The sequence below is a fragment of the Neophocaena asiaeorientalis genome, unplaced genomic scaffold (genome assembly GCF_003031525.2).
Source record: "Neophocaena asiaeorientalis asiaeorientalis breed wild unplaced genomic scaffold, Neophocaena_asiaeorientalis_V1.1 scaffold173, whole genome shotgun sequence".
Lineage (NCBI taxonomy): Eukaryota > Metazoa > Chordata > Mammalia > Artiodactyla > Phocoenidae > Neophocaena > Neophocaena asiaeorientalis.
Genome location: NW_020174289.1, coordinates 1,070,572 through 1,089,546, shown reverse-complemented (window position 1 = coordinate 1,089,546; position 18,975 = coordinate 1,070,572).

The window sequence follows — 18,975 nt, the reverse complement described above, 5'->3', positions numbered from 1 at the left end:
TCCCTGTAGGAACAATCTGAGCAATGAGAGATGTGGAATTGAAGAGAAGAAAACCGGCTGAGGACCAGAATGGAGGAGAACATCCATATACGCAGGAAGTAGCTGCCATCACATTAGCTCGGTATCACTTGTGCTATTGGGAAACAATGTGTGCCAGAGGGGCTAGGTGCTCTGGCTCTGCCTTTACTTTGTGGGCAGAGAATGTAGGGGCAGCAAAGTCTATCACAAAAGAAACCCCAAATAGCCTTACTTTATAGAGAAATGGAGACACTGAGGGTCGCCAGCACTGGGCATCATGTAAATGAACAGTAAAACCCAAATATCCTTGGCTTGACAATGATCCTCCCTCAGCCTCCTGCTCCTTTCTAAAACTGGTAACTTCCTGCCCTTGGAAACTGTTCCTCGTGAGCTCACATCATGAAAATTCACTTTGCCTTAAAGAGGAAGTGAACCTCCCTGGCCAGGATGCTATTAAGTCAATTGGAGGTATGTTCAAAGAGCATGAGAGCAAGTCTCTTCAGGAAGAATCATGATGCAAAGGATTATTTTACTTACCTCTGAACAATGAAGTTGCATCACCCACTGGGAACATAAACAACAGTGACAGACTTTTCAGTTTTGCAGGGATAGACTTAATTTTTGAACACTTGTAATATGGGAGAAAGTGTGTATTGTAAAGACCTGGCTTATTCTCTTTTAGAAACAAATAGATTCTGCTTTCAAGAGTCAAAAAAAAAAAATGAAAAACAAAACCCCCACAAAACTGGAGAAAACAGTAATTGCTTTGTGAACCACTCTTCTAATTGTGCACATGAATTACTAGCTCATTTTTTCCCCATAGTCTTTGGCCCTTGCTTTGTTCTAACTTCAAACCTCAAATGGATTCTTAGCAGTATACTTGCTTTGATTTTGGTATAAAGACACTGTCTGCATTGCTGTGGGTGGTGGGTGGAAGTGGTGGCAGTGTGGACATGGACAGGGGAAGATGGGATCACTGGGCACATGACCAGGAAGAAGAAAGACCAGGTATTGCTGAGAACCTCTCATCATTCAAAATTAATGGCCTTTTACTTTTTTCCAATTGATGAACGCCAACAAAATATTTTAATACTACTCCCTGGCTTTGTTCAGCATTCTGAACCTACACATTAGTGATTTTTTCCAGAGCTTATCTGATACTGAAGCTTTTCAGAGATTTTGTTTCTTCCTTTAGGGATTACTGAGGAATTCTGGTGGGGTAGCCCACCATGATGGGCAACCTGGGGGTTGGAGAATGAGTGAGTGTTGGGGGGTCAGTTTCCTATGATTCTTGGTCACTCTCATTCTCTGCATCAGATAGGTCCCAGTGTAACCAGATGTTTGCCCAGATGCAGTCACACTGGAAGAGGTGCAGCTCCTCAGATTAACCTCATGAAGGTCCCTGCTGCCTTCTATATATCATCCTGCAGCCCACTGATGCTTGAATTCATACCTGGAGATTGATTCTCTAGTCAGTTTTGTCTTATGTTAAAATGCATGGTTCTGGGAGTATTTTTACCTGTAGCCTCATCGGCCCTTTGTGCCTAGATGTAAATGACTTTGGAGACATAACCCTGAATTTTATGAGTGGTATGTATGATTTCATGAGTACACTGGAAGCTTAAGGAAATGGGAGAAAGCCTTAGGAAGGGGGAGCGGGCAATAGACCAGGAAAGAGAAGATGCTGAGACCGAGCAGACATATTTAAAGTCTCCTCTCCTCTTCTCATTAGGACCTAAAAGGGACTTTAACTCCAGTTCATCTTTAGGACCTACTGGCAAGTCAGCCCCGAGGAAAATTCAACCACGATCGCTTAAAATTCCCAAAGCCTTCTGAATTGGTTATGACTTTCTTTCATCACAAAATCTGCATCCTGACCTAGTTATACTGGCAGGTGACTCAGAGGCAGATGTGTCCAGAAAGGCAACCGAACACAGTAAAATCCCCATCCATTCTGGTTTCTCCCCCAGGTGCCTGCACCCCCAAGAGGGCTGCTCCCTGCCACCTCCCTCACTGTCACTCAGTGGTCCCCCCACTGCATGCCATTGCACTGGGATGTATCAAGTTAGGAACCTGCCTCCGTCTCCATCCCACACCTAGCTCTCCTTTTCAGCTTGATGTTGCTGGGATTTAATTCTGAGCAGGATTTAAATAAAATCAGAATCCATCTGTGCTGGAGGAGATGTGTTTGCTCGGAAATGGAATTCATTGTCTGGGTCACTTGCTAGTTAGCCCTGCATCCTGCCTATGCTGGGACCCAGGGAAATGGTATGCTAACTGCCCCCCTTCCACACCGCTCATGCGCTTTTCAGGGCAAGAAGTTGGGGTGCTGTGTCAGGGATTGGAGGGAGGAACAAAACTCCTCTCTCCGCTCCATATTTAATTACTAACTTTAATGCTTTTTGGCCTCGAAACATCTCTACATTTTAGGGAGAAAAAAGTGTTTCAAGTTTACATAAAAATGAACAGTGGCAACTGTTTTAGGTGGGGGCATATTAGCTTGTAAGGAACCAGGCCCCATCGAAAAGGCTTAAGGGAAGAGAGGACTTATTGTAAGGATATCATGGAATGTTACAGAAGCCAAGAGCAGGAAAAGTAGGCAGGGCTCAGGAGAGGTGGAGACCATCAGGTAGTCGCTGTCTGCAGGTGTCTTACTCTGCTTTCCTCTGCCACGTCAGTTGTCCTTTCATCTCTGCAGACTTGCTTCTTTGCAGGCTCTTAATTCTTGCTTTCCATAATCTGTGTTATGCATTACCTTGGCCCTTTTTTTTGGCTCCACATTCTGGCGAACTCTATTCTTGACTCAGCCCAGTGCCTGGTTTCTGTCAGGTAATTACCTTTGGAATGAATGGAGGAATGAACAAATGAATGGATGACTCTATGGCCTTTCAGTGTAAATGCCCATCATCACCTAACTACATGTTGAGTGTTGTAGTTCAAAATTTTATGAGAGAGGATCTGATGGGCTCAGTTTGTCCCATTTGATGGGTATTCACTCCTGGTCCAGTTGTCTGTTGCCAACGAGTGTGATTACTTAGTACAAACATGACTACTCACAAGGATGGTGGATGGAGCCATTTGCAAAACAAGGATGGTGGGTTCAGCAAATATGTTTACTATAGCTACCAAACTAACATTTCTTTCCTGGAAATATGCCTAAGTAGTATCCATGTTTACTCAAAACATGACAATCTCATATTAAAGGGATTACCTGTTCAGCTCAGAAAATGGTTTGAGGGTGTCCATCTATTTTTAAGTTCAAGTAAGAATGGATTTCCATGTTGATGGTCTTAGTATAGCCAAGTAAAAAAATCAAAAACATTTTTGACTCATGTCTTATCTTCCTAAGAAATTATTTAAAGGTTTTTAAATTCAGAAATTTAAGGTTCATATTTCCTTCTTCTTCATGACTTCAGTGCATAATTTACATTGATCTCTAGAATCTTGTATAGCTCTTTAAAACGTGACTTATGGCTTCCCTGGTGGCGCAGTGGTTGAGAGTCTGCCTGCCGATGCAGGGGACATGGGTTCGTGCCCCGGTCCGGGAAGATCCCACATGCCGCGAAGCGGCTGGTCCTGTGAGCCATGGCCTCTGAGCCTGCACGTCCGGAGCCTGTGCTCCACAACGGGAGAGGCCACAGCAGTGAGAGGCCCGCGTACTGCCAAAAAAAGAAAAAATCATGTGATTTAATTTAATTTTTTATAATAACCTTGAGGTAAGCCTGGAAGCTGTTATTTCTCCCATTTTGAAGATGAGAAAACTGAGGTTTGGATAAAATAAGCCAATGGGTCCAAATCTTGGGCCTGGACCTCATGTGGAATATGAGCATATAAAAATGGAAAGTCAGGGGCATAAGTTACTTTTAATGTATCCAGAAGCCTAATGGAAATCATACATTTACCTTCAGTCAAGCTATCTAAGATAATTACATAATCAACTTCCATTGCTTTATAACTGCTTATTATGGTAACGTGGTCATCTGTAGCTGTCTGGAGTATTCAGTTGATTGAATATAGCTTGTGTATGAAGGAAATAAATGGGATAAATATTTAATTTTCTACTTTATAAATATTGTGTTTGGCAGACCTAATCTTTCCAATGATATGGTCAAGGAAAAAAAATAATAAAGGGAATTCTTGGTGGAGAAGAGATGGTCTTAAATGGCAGCATAGGGTTCACTCAGAAGGTCTTCTAATGCCCAGCCCCATTGTTTTTTGTTGTTGTTGTTGTTTGTTTTGTTTTTTTTTTGTTGTTGTTGTTGTTGTTGGGTTTTTTTTGCGGTACGCGGGCCTCTCACTGTCGTGGCCCCTCCCGTTGCAGAGCACAGGCTCTGGACGCGCAGGCTCAGCGGCCATGGCTCACGGGCCCAGCCACTCCGCGGCATGTGGGATCTTCCCAGACCAGGGCACGAACCCGTGTCCCCTGCATTGGCAGGTGGACTCTCAACCACTGCGCCACCAGGGAAGCCTTCCATTGGTTTTTTTACTATATGGTGCTATTGTACTATTTGAGCTCGGATCAATTCCTCCCACTGCTAAAAGGGAAGAAAATCTCTCCCCATGTATGCTTCTCTTGGTAGGAAGAAGGACTATCGCTATGAACCCAGGTCCATGTTTTACTGCATGGACTCTTGTGTACTCAGCCATCTTTTTGTAGTGGATGTTAAAGTTCAAGGACATGGCTAATAACCACATTCTTTTAGAAACAAATGACTGGACATATTCCACTCTTACAGTAGCAGGCAGTGGTAAAGTAAGCTTCACCCAAACAAAAGAAAACACATTTTAAATGTCCATAGAGACACAGCCATGAAGTTATACTCACTTAACAACTTCAGCCCCAAGAAACCTGGTACCTTTCACAGTCATGGACTCATTTAAATGGGGGTGTCAAGAGACAGGGCTAAAAGAAACATTAATTTGAGTGAATCCATTCCCCCACACACAAAAGTAGGAGGTACAAAAGTCCTAGTGAGATGGAAGTAAAAGGATATTAACAAAAATACAAAGATAAATATGAAAAAAGAGGAATTTTGCCTTTTGGGAGGTCTGAGGTCTTCCGCCAGTGTTCAGTGGGTGTTCTGTAGGAGGTGTTCCACGTGTCGATGTAATTCTGATGTATCTGTGGGGAGGAAGGTGATCTCCGCGTCTTACTCTTCCACCATCTTCCCCCCTCCCCCCGAAAAAAGAGGAATTTTGTTGTTTTTGTTAAGGGGTGAAGGCAGAAAGGGAAGAAAAGATCTCTCTTGGCCTGAAGCCATGAAATTTAAGATAAAATGTTTCTTCCTTTTGCAGAAAAAGAAATGCTCATTAACAAAGAAAAATGTTGCCTGAATCTGAAGTAAGAGCAGCCCAGACGTGTTTATCTTTGGCTTGGGATGCTGACATCAACAATGGCATTCGCCTCTTAACCTAGTGCCCTTATCAAAATGGAGGAACATTTTAATCACTTTGTTCCTACTTTTATCTTGGATTAGCCCCATTTTTAGCTTTTGTGAACTTGAATTAAAGAAAAAGCATGTAGAAATTTAACAAGAGTTATGAGTACCTTTTACAAGACCAAAATCCATTATGTAAATCCTGATTTGGGCTCCCTGTCAAAAAATCTCTTTAGGACCTTAAAACTATTTCAATAGCATCTGCATATTGTGCTTTAAACACAAAATGTTCTAAGAGGTTAATTGGGATTTAAAAAATATCTCAAAACAGTTCATAGTTTATGATATCGGTGTCAACAATTAACAAAATAAATATGCTTGCAAGCCTACCCAGGTGGATAAGGCAAATAAATGAATAAAATCACTCTTTTATTCAAACAAATAAAATCATAAAAGTAAATTCATCTTCTGGATTTATGAGTTTTTAGGGCAAGCTTGAAATGTTTTCAATTTTTAAATTCCCACAACAGTGACTAGTGCTGCAATAAATTGAACAAAAAAACAATTGATGTTTTAGGAAGCGAGGCGTTGCTGCTAAACTTCCTACTACTAATTTAACACAGATTTCAAGCTGAAATCAAGACAATATGCTTTCTTCAGCTGTGTTTATGTGACTTCCCACATCCCCGTTAATTCTCTTCTGGCTTTCATGTAGACGTTTTTGGACGAAAGCTGGCCGAAGGCTAAGTAACTTCATCCACCACCTCCCCCCCGCCCCCCATAAAAGGTCAGGTGTTCCAGAATGCATCACATGGAACAACAGCACCCTACACTGATTGTTTAATAAATATCATGGTAGGAGTAAACAGATGCTAAATAATAGAACCTTTAGTAATTTGAATCGTTTAGCTCTGTTTGCGATACAAATCTTAATAAGTTTTCAAAAGTCTCCTTGTGCAGAAGATAGTTTATTCCTTACATTTCATCCAAGACAGGGTGTGTTTAGGTGGCCTGATCAAAAGCGTGAAGGGATACGGCAGAAAAAGAGTTTTGATTTCTGGATTCTATCTTTACACAACTGCTGTGACACACTGCCTCCCTCTAGTAAATAAATAGAAAACCCTTCACTCCTGGTGACAGTACATCAATGCGTGTGATTCGGCATTAGGCAGTGTAAACATGAATTCAGATCCCTGCCTCCCTCCACCACCTCATTGTCCTGGGGGGGACACAGAGGTTATTTGGAAGAGCCAGGTGGATGTTTTCAAGAGTGTGTGATCTCACAGAAAGAATCTAATTTATTAGTGAGGAGTTGAATCTAGCTAGCCTTTGAGACTGTGTGTTATTTCACATATTTGTGCCTCAGTTTCTTTAGGTGCAGAACAGGGCTGACAAATATGCTTGCCTTATCTGCACCAGATGGAGACAAGGGATAAAGCTGAGTTGTCAAACATTTTCAGCACAGGATCGACTTCTGTGCACCCTCAGGAGATGCTATGGCTTATGATCTGAGTCACCTGTGAGGTTCGCCTCACCTGAAAGGAGAAAGAAAGGTACGTGGGGGTCGGTATTGCCGCTCGCTGCTAGTTCGCCATTGAGAGGACCCTTTACTCCTCTCTGGCCAGTTATTGAAACTTAGGACTTTTTAACCCTTCAGAGGACAGCAGTGACCTGGCTTGCAAATGCCAAAGCTGTACCCTCTCCAGAGCTCACATCCATACCGGATTTCATTGTTTCCTCTTTGCAGAGGAAGGTGCTCTACTCAGGCCTTGCTCAAGAGACACCCCAACTTGGTTGAAAGCGTGGCCTTTTTCCACTGAAAACTAGGTTTTCTTGGGTAGTTGAAAACCAAAGGGAGTCAAAGTGAATTCTTTCAGCCTTTAACAATGAATTTAGTTTATTCATGACGTTGGAAAGTCAGAAATTTCATCTTTATGACTTTAGAAGATCATAGTAACAAAATGAAAAGGAGACAACAAAAAGGATGAGAGAAGAGAGAAAATAGAGCTTGGGTAAAACTCGAGAGGTGCTTTACATGTGCAATTTTTTTTTGCATCTAAATTGAATAGTGTCTTTGCAATCTTTGTTTCACTTTTCTTCGGAGAGGTTCGGAAATGTCTCATTCTGTTCTGTCCCTTCACGTGGATGAGATCTCAGGCAGGTTCTGGATGAATAAGTATGTGCTGGCCCCTGAGTGACAATGTTTCTGTCACACTGGGGTGGGGAACACCCCTACACAGTTAAGGTAGAGCTGACACCTCCTTGCACACCAGCAATGCCCATCCCCCACTGCTTCTGCTCTGCCCCCCAAGGTCCTGCCACAGAGGTACCCGCATACAACACATAGAGAACAACACATACAGCCAGAACAACACAACACAGCCAGAACAACACATGCAGTTACACATCATCTCTTGTGGAAGCTGATTTTATCAGAATAACCTGGCAATCTTCTTGACTTTTATTTATTTATTTAAAAAATTAAAATATAGTTCATTTACAATGTTGTGTTACTTTCAAGTGTATAGCAAAGTGATTCAGATATACATATATATACCTATATATATATATTCTTTTTAAGATTCTTTTCCATTATAGGTTATTACAAGATATTGAATATAGTTCCCTGTGCTGTATAGTAGGTCCTTGTTGTTTATCTATTTTATGTGTGTCTGTTCACCTCAACTCCTAATTTATCCCTCTCCCTCCCCTTTCCCCTTTGGTAACCATAAGTTTGTTTTCTGTGTCTGTGAGTCTACTTCTGTTTTGTAAATAAGTTCATTTGTATCATTTTTTTTAGATACCACATATGAGTGATATCATATGATATTTGTCTTTGTCTGACTTACTTCACTTAGTATGATAATTCTAGCTCTATTCATGTTGCTGCAAATGGCATTATTTCATTCTTTTTTATGGCTGAGTAATATTCCATTGTATATATGTACCACATCTTCTTTATCCATTCATCTGTTGATCGACACTTAGCTTGCTCTCATATATTGGCTATTGTAAACATGTATGTAAACATGTATGTAAACATGTATGTAAACATGTATTGTAAACATGTATGAACATTGGGAGGCATGTATCTTTTCAAATTAGAGTTTTCTCCTTTTCCAAATATATGCCCAGGAGTGGGTCTGCTTGAGTTTTAGATACCAAAGAGAGTGCTAGTGAATAAGGACATACAATGTATCTATTGGAACTGACATCTTCTAAGGAGATTAAATGAGATAATCTGCTCAACAACCTGATATGAGAGATATTTTCTCCCCATTTTCTCAGATGAGGAAAGAGACTCAGAAGTTCAAGTACCTTAATCTTATATGTGAAAATATAAATATCAGATGGCCCTTAGAATTCTAAATCTTCTCCTTCCAACTTAAATTATTTTTTAAAACACATGAGCCATGAATAAATGAACAAGTAAATAAATTCATAAACAAATACACTCAATTTAATAGTTTTGTGCATTTCTCTGCTTTGTTTGTATATTAGGTGAAGTCGGGTTAGTGTGCACCTTAAATTGAGACTTAAAGAAGAAAACACAAAAAGCTTGCTGCCCCCCACCAAGCTTTGGTGAGGGATAACTTATATACAATAAAATTCAGTGATTTTAAGTGAATTTTGGCAATAGTATATGGTCATGTAACAATCACTTCAATCAGGATATAGAATATTTCCATCTCCCTAAAATATTCCCTCATGCCCCTTTGCAGCTGACCCTCTGGACCCCAGCCCCAGGCAACCACTATTCTGCATTCCATTGCTCTACTTTGTCACCAGTCTCTTCCAGTTTCTCTTTCCTGCCTCAGTACCTTTGCACATCCTCTTCTCTCTGTGAGAAGGACCCTCTCTCATACACACTTCTCTTTCCTTGGCTAATGTCTGCTCATATTTCAGCTTAAGTGCCATTTCTTCAGAGAACCTTCCATTATCCCCTTTCCCCACAACTAAAAATGTATCACATTATTTTCATTTATAGCACTTCTTTCTTTCCCTCCATGTCACATGATGTACATACATATATGGAGGTATTTATTTGATTACTGTCTGTCTCCATCACTATACTTTGTTTCATGAATGCAGGGAAAACATCTATTTCGCTCACCATTATTTTCTGTTCACTGCTAATCACTTCACTCATACATCAGTTATATTCTTGGAACAAAGCTGGTGGATCTCACATATTTTTTTTTTTTTTTTTTTTTTTTTTTTTTTTGCGGTACGCGGGCCTCTCACTGTTGTGGCCTCTCCCGCTGCGGAGCACAGGCTCCGGACGTGCAGGCCCAGCGGCCATGGCTCACGGGCCCAGCCGCTCCGCGGCATGCGGGATCTTCCCGGACCGGGGCACGAACCCGTGTCCCCTGCATCGGCAGGCGGACTCTCAACCACTGCGCCACCAGGGAAGCCCCCTCACATATTTTTTAAATGGATTAATTGAATAAATAGTTTTATGTATATAAAAATTCTGTCAGGTCTTTCATAGGGCCAGTGGAAACTCCATCTCCTTGTCACCCCTGGCTGTTTATCTGAGTCCCACCTACTATGCACCTGTGGTGCTCAAGATGCATCTTTCAGTTCAAAAGCTCTGAGGTTCAGTTCACCTGAGATTTTAGCCAGCACAACCAAAAAGGAAAATTCTGCCATTGAGTAGCACACGTGAGGCATAGGTTAATAAGGAGTAATCACTTTACAGACTGGCAGGAGATGGGGCAGGAAGGCAAGAGAGACGCACAATATGGAGACTGTTGGGACTGTTTCCATGACTATGGTTGCCCAAGTTATGACTTTGGCTGCTCATTTAGACCGGAAGTCTGAGCAGGGCTGTGAGTGAGTGGGAGAGGAGGAAATAGTGGGGAGCAGTGTGGCTTAGGATTCTGGGTGTTCTGCTGTAAAAATCCCTGTTTGGTGATGATGACAGTGATGACGATGTTGGTGGTGGTATGGAAACAGTGGTAGCAGTGGAAAGAACAGTTATCCTAACGTGTGTGCACTTGACATGTTAGAAACCCTTCTGCACCCATTCCATCCCTGTGTTTTATCATCTCCCACCTCCCACAAACTGGGTGCGTTGACTTCCATTTTCATGACCCAGGTCAGACCCCCATAGAGAACTAAGCCGGCAGCAAAGTAGGGGTAAGATGTGGAAGACCATGGGCGTCAGGCCTGCCATTTCCTCTGCCCTGGGACTGGCTGCAGAGAGTTTCCCTCTTTGGGTTTACAACAGCTTGCCCTTTGGCCATGGTCAGGAAATTGGGATTGTCCTGATCATCATTATAATTACTATGACCCAGGAGCTTTTGCGAATTGCTGGAGCTGAGCGTAAGAATGAAAGTGATGTGGGTGGAAGAAGTGTAGCTATAAAATCGTGCCCAGGACAATAAATCAGCTCAGGGGTGACCTCAGCATTGTAACTCATGTAAGGGCTCTGGTCCTGGAAGAGACTTGAGTCTTTTATAACAAGGAGTTGGGCCCAGGGAGCTAATCTGGCCACACGTTCTCTGTGAGGTTAACTACAGCACTGGTACTTGTGAGAAGTAGTTCAGACCCTTGGAGCCACAATGTACCCACATTACTCCATTTCCTTCACCTGCCATTGGAGGCTCCTTCCCATTGAGTAGGTTATAGCCCAGAATGACCATTTTCTCAGTATGATTCAAGAGTGAACCTACTCCTTTTCCATTTTATAGAAGATACCTTTAGTTGCTAGCAGCTGCCATTCCCTTGGCAATCTCACCTGAGCTCTCAAGGCTAAAAATACCATCTATACACTGATGCCTCCCAAATGTATATCTCCAGCCCAGACCTCTCCCCTGAGTGCATCCAGCAGCCTCTCTGACATCTCTACTTGGATGTCAAATGGTCATTTGAAGTCAACATCCAAAATGGGCTGCTGATAACTATTCCCAAACTTGTTTTCTTCCCCATCCCAGTTAATGACCATCCTATCTTCCAACTGCTCAGGCCCCAGATCTCTTTCTCTCACACCACACATTTGATCTTTCAGCAAAATTCTGATAGCTCTCCCTTCAAGATATATACAGAATCTGAACACTTCTCACTACCTCCACAGCTTTGTCCAAGCTGCCATCATGTTTTATTCGGTTTGTCATAATAGCTTCATAACCAAACTCCTCACTTCTACCCTTGCCCCCTTTTAGTCAATTTTCAATATAGCATCCAGAACACACCTGTTAAAATACGTCAGCTCACACCACTCCTCTCCTCTGAACCCCTCAATGACTCTCATCTCAGAGTGAAAGCAATGTCCTCACAAAGATGTGCATGCAAATTCTACACGAGCTTGTCCTTGTTACCTCGAGCATAGCCTGCCCTTCCCACCTCACCTTCCACCAACATGCCTCCACCTGGCTGGCCTCCTTGTTCTTTGAGCTCCTGCTTCAGGTTTGATATTTGCTATTCCCACAGCCTGGAATGCTTTCCTCCCAGGTATCTCTGTGGTTTGCTCCCTCACCTTCTTTGGTATAAAATATGGAGTTGCAGTTTTAATTGAGGGACCTAAATGATAAGGGGCTGAATGGAAATATAAATGGTGACTTTTAGCTGAGGGACCATGACTGTATAAGAAAAGAGTGTTCTAGGCAGGGGATACAGCAAGTGCAAAGGCCCTGAGTTAGGGAGATGCCTGATTTGTTTAAAGAAGACCAAGTTGACCATTGTGGCAAAGGGGAGTGTGGTAGGAGATGAGGTTATATTTGGGGGCCAGATCAGGAAGCACCTGGAAACACTTTGGCTTCTATGTGTAGGAGAATAAACTATAGGGTCCATATTGGAAGCAAGGAGACCAGACAAGATAATTGATATAGTCCAGAGGAGAAATTGTGGTGGCTTGGATCACAGTTTAATATTAGAAGTGATAAAAGGATTCATTTGGATTCAGCCAATGGGATTTCCTAGTGGATTAGATGAGATTTGTAAGAACAAGATATGATGCAAGGATGACTCCATATTCTCCAGGGTGCCATGTTGCCCAGAGTTCTGTGATATCCCCTTCACTGTTCCACCTGTACATATTCTTGTCCCCTCTCCAATCTCTATCTACCCTTGTCCCCTCAGCAGTTCGTTCTTCACACTCCAGCAGAATGATCTTTCAAAGCACAAAACCTGTCAGTGGATTACTATTTACTATAAGAAGAAGATAAAACTGTCTTCCATGGTCACATAATCGAGTCCCCTCCTACCTCTTGGGTCTCATCTTGTGCCTGGTCCCCTCGCTTGTTGTCTGCATCACCCCACATGTGCTGGCTTTTGTCCTTCAGTTCATCATGATTCCTTCCACAGAAAGGACTTTGCGCATGAGTTTCTTTTGCCTGCAGTGTCTTTTCCTCTCCTCGTCACTGAATTAATTCTAACTTATGCTCCATGACTTAACTTAATCATCATTTCCTTAAGGAAATTGTCTCTGACCCCCCCTGACAAGGTCAAAAGCTCGCTCTCAGAGAATCATGTTCTGCTCCTTGTTAGAAAAGACCGTGGTCGCAGTTTTCCCATTTGTCTTTGCCTCCTCTCTAGACTCTAAACTGCAAGGGGACAAGGACTATATCTTTTTTCCTTTCACCATTTCCTCCCTAGCACCTAGCACCGTGCTTAGGACATAGTACCTTTGCTGAATGAGTGAATAAATGCATATTTTCTGTGCTGAAATGGGATCATTCCTTTCTGATGTTTCTCTAGACACTGATTCTATGTCCCTCATGTTTCTTTAGCCATAACCAGCTGTACTGCTCAAGCATCCACCTGTAGTCTGCAGAGTGTCTGACTCCTTTATTTTTGCTGTTTTGTTGCAGTTCTCAGTTACACCAAGTGTATGAGCATGAATGACCACGAGATACTGAACAGGAGACTTTGACAGTGTACTTGAGTGGCTTTTGAAAGAACTATATAGTGATTTACAATTTTCTAAAACACTGAGGCAGAAAGATAGGAATCATACTCCTGGTGATAAAAAGCAAAAAAAATTGAATGAAGACACCTTTATTGAGGAACCTGGTAGACGCTTCTTTGCTTCTGAGCAAGGAAAGAAAATTGCTTGATGAGAAAATTAAAGCATTCCTTACTGCACTGTCCCTTATAGGAGCCACATGTGGCCTTTGAACTCTTAAGATGTGGCTGATTCTAATTGAGACATATTGTAAGTATAAACACACACACACCAGATTTGGAAGATCTAGTATAAAATATTGATTACACATTGAAATGGTAATATTTTGGATATATTGGATCAAATAAAATATATTATTCATAATAGGTTGAATAACAGCCCCCTAAGACATCAGGCCCTAATTCTTGGAACCTGTAAATGTTACCTTATTTGGATAAAGAATCTTTCTAGATGTGATTAAGTTAAGACTTAAGGATCTTGGAATGGGGAGATTATCCTGGATTATTCAAGTGGGTCCTAAATGGAATCAGGCATATCATTATGAGAGAAGGTAGAGGGAGTTGGACATGCACACAGAGGGGAAGATGGCATATGGAGATGGAGGCAGAAGTCGGAGTGATGTGGCCACAAGCCAGGACTGCCAGCAGCCACCAGCAGCTGGAAAAAGAAAGGGGTGATTCTTCCCTAGGGCCTCCAGAGGGAGAACAGCCCTACTGCACCTTGCTTTCAGCTCGGGGATACTGATTTTGGACTTCTGGCCTCCAGAACTACAAGAGAATAAATGTGTTGTTTGAAGGCCCTGGGTTTCTGGTGATTTGTTACAGCATCCACAGGAAACTAATACAGTGTTAAAATTAATTTCACCTGTTCTGTTTTCATTTTTTTTAAGTGGCTACTAGTTAATTAACAATCACATGTGTGGCTTGCATTCTGTTTCTCTTGGACAGTGCTGCCTTAGACCATTTGAAGGAGAATTATAAAGATGGCAATGACCAGCTGTCTCTAAATCTGTAGTGGACAGAATAAAAACTGATGGGTTTAGCATATGAAGAGAGTTTAAATATATGAAAAAAGATAAACTAGGTTAAATGGCTATTAAATATTGAAACTGGCAAACCAATCTCAGAAAGACAGATAAGTAGCCCTATGTCAGTTAACCTTTCTATAGAACTATTTGGAAAATGGGAATGGGATCAGGAGACTTGGAACCTTGTTTCCACCTTGAATCACATGAAATTGTTGAAATTATAAGGCGAAGTATTTTCAAGGATCAAATTGATATTCTACCATTCCTACTTCTGTCTGGAAATTTCATTTTTCTCATGGTGCTGAACAAACAGATCGAGGATAATGAAGCCAAGAACAAACTAGTTAGAGGCATAATGTAAAGACTGAAAGGATAGGGGTTAGGTAGAGCTAGTGCATGTCAAACTACTTGCAATAGTGGGACCTTTGGGTGAAGACCTTGATCTCCCTGCACCTCAATTTTATCATCTATAAAATGGACCTAATAGTATCTACTTTGCATATTGTTCTAAGGATTGGAAATAATATATGTAAAGTACACAATACATAACTGCAACATCGTAAATGGAAATTTTTGTTATTTTTATTAAGGCTTTTCACATTGATGTTAGTCAATAAACAGAATTGATCATTTCAAATTGGCCTTTACCAAGATAGCATTATATTTTCTAGTGTGGTTCAAAAAGGTAAGGAGTGTTGTAAAAGTTATAAATCAGCAGTTTCTGGATTTGTAAGAGACTAGCGTTGCAACTAGACTTGGCATGAAGTACAAAAGACTGAAGCTAAATGTTTATCTGTGGAATTCAAATTTTTGATCAGCATTCAGTAGTCAATGTTCTACAGGAGTGAAGGTCTTTGAATCTGTTTAGGAAGAGAATGACAACTAATGTTTATCAGATGCTACCATTAAGGCATTTTTCTAAGTACTTTTAATGAGTAGATTAATCCCTCTAATCTTTATAGCAACCCTTGGTGGTAGATACTATTATGATCATTTGCATTTAACAGATGAAGAAACTGAGATATGGGCTGATGAAGGACTTTGCCTAATGTAAACAATTATTAAAGACAGGTATGGGCATTTGAACTCAGGCTACTTGGCTTTAATACTCTACTTCTTATAATAATGTACTCTCTATATATTGCCTTTCACAAAATATGGATCTTTCAAGACAGACCAAGGCATTTGCAAGTACTCAGTGCTGATGGCTTCATCTCATCCACATATTGATAATACATTCAGATCATATTTATTGGACACCTACTATTTGAAGCATATTGTGGAAGACACTAAAGGAATACAAAGACAAATAAGACAGCATCTGGCTTCAAGGAGTTCACAGTGTAAGGAGGAAGATGGTTATGTTAGCAATAAACTATGAGGCAAAGAAAATCAAAGGGAGTGTGAACCAGAGGTATAAGCAACTGCTGTTGGAAAAGAGTCTCTCCCATGGGCTCCGAGTGCCATGTGTGCACCTTTATTACTTGTATCACACTCGAATGCAATCATCTGTCCAATTCTCCGTCTTCCTCACTAGACTGGGACAATGGGGGCTGTGTCTTGTTCATCTTTGTTTCTAGCCATCTCCCCTTTGATCCTGGGCATCTATCAAAATCCTTGACATCTAGCAGGTTCTCAATAATTGTTTATGGAATGCATGAATAAATAGAGAAATGAGTGCAGAGTAAAAAGGGATCAAATTTGACTGGGAGTGTCCAGCAAAGCTTGACTGAAACATTGGCTTTTGAACTCAACCTTGGAAGATAAGGAGGATTTTGAGAGAAGAAAAGGTGAGACTTGAGGAAAGGCAGAGTGTAGGACTGATGAAATAGAAGGAAGAGTTATATAAGGTTATATAAAGAGAAGCTTGAAGATGTTGAAATGGTTTATTGGACTTAGTATATTGTTCAGAGACAAGAACCTGTGACTTGTTGATCAAGGTCAAGGTTAAGGGCAGAGCTGATGTAGCTCCAGATAATTCAGGCAAATCCCCGAGCAACTTGGCATGAAGAAAAAGAGCTTGATGAATACTTGAGTTGTTCTAAATAATAATAATAGTCATTTATTGACTACTTATCGCATGTCCAACATTTCACAGATATTAGCTGATCCTCAAAGCACCATGTATCTACTTATTTTACAGATGAGGACACTGAGCTGCCCACACAGCTAATAAGAGGTGGAGCCAGGATTTGAAACTCAAGTCCTTCTGGGTCCAGGGCTCTTGTCATTTTCTCTATCATGTGCCTCTAATACAGTGAGCATACATTCATCCAACTTATGTATTTGTTTTATCTTTCGTATCTTCTTTCACATGTACCTAAAATCTGCTTTGGTTAGTAAAGGCTCAAAAATGCTGAGGCTGAAGTTGAATCAGGGAAGCAAGATTTCTTTTTTGTATCCCTTTAGCAAAGCAGGAGGCTGCAGCTCATTGGAACTCATCTTCCTATATACTCAAGTGCCTCCAGAGAATTCAGAAAGCTGGGCATGAATATGTAGGCATGCAGGAAATGAGCAAGGCAGATGTTGCGCTGATCTCTGCTGGGCCATTTTAGATCATAGTAGCTAATATACAGCACCTTTTTTGGCTGCCAACATTCTTTTTGTCCCTGTTTATCAACCTCCTTTCCTCCCTCTCCCCCACTGCCAGACCCTTGCATTTACATCTTCCTGTCCCCAGAAAAAGCATACTTTTGATTTTTCTTCAGAGCAGGTTAAGTCAAGCCTGTCCAAAGAATGAATCCAGTTGGCAGAAGAACTCATTGGCTTCAAACTTGCTGTGGTATGTGAACACTTAGATCCCCCATCCGCACCCCATCACTACCTCTACCATCCCTGACAGGCTTCCTTGGTAGCCTATGTACTGTGAGTAACTCGATGGCAATTTCTTTTAGGAATTAGTTAATGCATCCAGTGCCAGGGAAGCATCAGCATGGGTAGCTTAACCTTTGTATTCTCTTCCTCAATATACTAGATGGTACTACTGAGGTCCTGCCAGAGGGTCAGGTTCTCAAACTATTTCTCAGCAGCAGTGGTGAAGCAACCCATTCAAGATATGTGCTTAGATTCAACTGAGTTCATTCATTCATTCATTCATTCTTAAAATATTTATTGATAGATAACTGTGTGCGAGGCACTGTATAAAGCAATAGGGTTAGAGTGGCGAATAAAACTGATGTGGCCCTACATTCATGGAACCTATATTCAAGTGGGGAGACATATTAAACAAGTGAACCATGAACAGCACTGTTACAGATTGACACAGCTGCTGTGACACAGTAACAAGAGGGATGGGCTAGAAAGGGGCTGTGGGAGGCCCCATTAAAGAGCTGGCCAGTGAAGACTCTTCTTAAGGGGTGACCAGTGGGATTAGGCTTGAAAGGAGAGAATAACTCAGCCATGAGGAGAGTGTGGGCAGGAAAGCATTCTAGAGTCACGCATGGAAAGTTCTGCTAGTGGCAAAAGTGAAGGAGGAAGAAGGGACAAAGAGCACGTACCTCTTGATTCAGGAGAGGCTGAAATTTTTTCAGGACTTCTCTTTTGTAGAATTACTTGAAGGATTATCTGCGTCCATTGATAACCATTGCCTATTCACTCTTTTTCTCTCATTTCACTTTGAATATTTTGTGAGGTGGTTCATGACGTACTTGGTGATATTCATGTTACCGAGAGGCCCTCTGAAATGTAAGCAGACTAGCCCTCTGCAGTATCCCTACCTTGACATGAATCATCATTTAATATTCAGAGTATATAACATTTGCTTAATGCGTACCAGATTTGCTTCTGAACCAGTGACCTGGGACCCCCAAATCCTTATTATACCTTCCTGTCCTTATTCTATTCTCTGAAAGAAACTGTATTTCAAGGAGAATTTATCCTTGGGATGTCATTAGATATACCATTATGTGATTACTCCTAAGATGGTGAATATAATTGTTTCTAGAATACTGTTTTTATGGAAAACCAGTTGTGCACAGTAGTAGATTTCACCAGTTGTGTTTAAAATTAGCATTGAAGGTATGCTGAAGCTCAGAGTTTGGAATACGTGTAGCCACGAGCCTTCAGAGACCCTTAACTGTCAAAACATTAGCACTTTCACTGGAAGAGACGTGAGCTCTAGTTCCCTTTGCATGACTACTATGTAACCACCTCGGTGTCCCAAAGCTGCTACATATTGTTATGTAATGATAATAAGCAGCATATAATAGCAATATCTCTTTTCTATTGACAGTCACTTTGGATCACTTCATGCTTATTTGAAAAACTGGGTGACCACAAATAAGGCACACACAGACCAGCGCAGAGACCCTCTAATTCTTCTACGTTGCCTTAGTCTTTCCTACTACTCAATTTTCTTAAAAATATAATTCTAGTGTAGAATTTATCTTTTTAAGTCTTAAGTTTAACAATGAAGCATAACCAAATTTTTGGGTAAATAATGTGGGAGGAAAAAAAGGAATGCACATTTGTATTGTTAGATTTCTGCTTTATCCTGTCATTGAAGAGCATGAATTTAACTCTACTGCCTCCCAAATCCTGACTAAATGATAGTAAAAAAAAAAAAAAAAAGAATTGAGGAGAAGAGATGAGAAAATGACAGTTGAAAACAAAAATTTGAAAGATGGAAAATCAGTGGGCAAGTG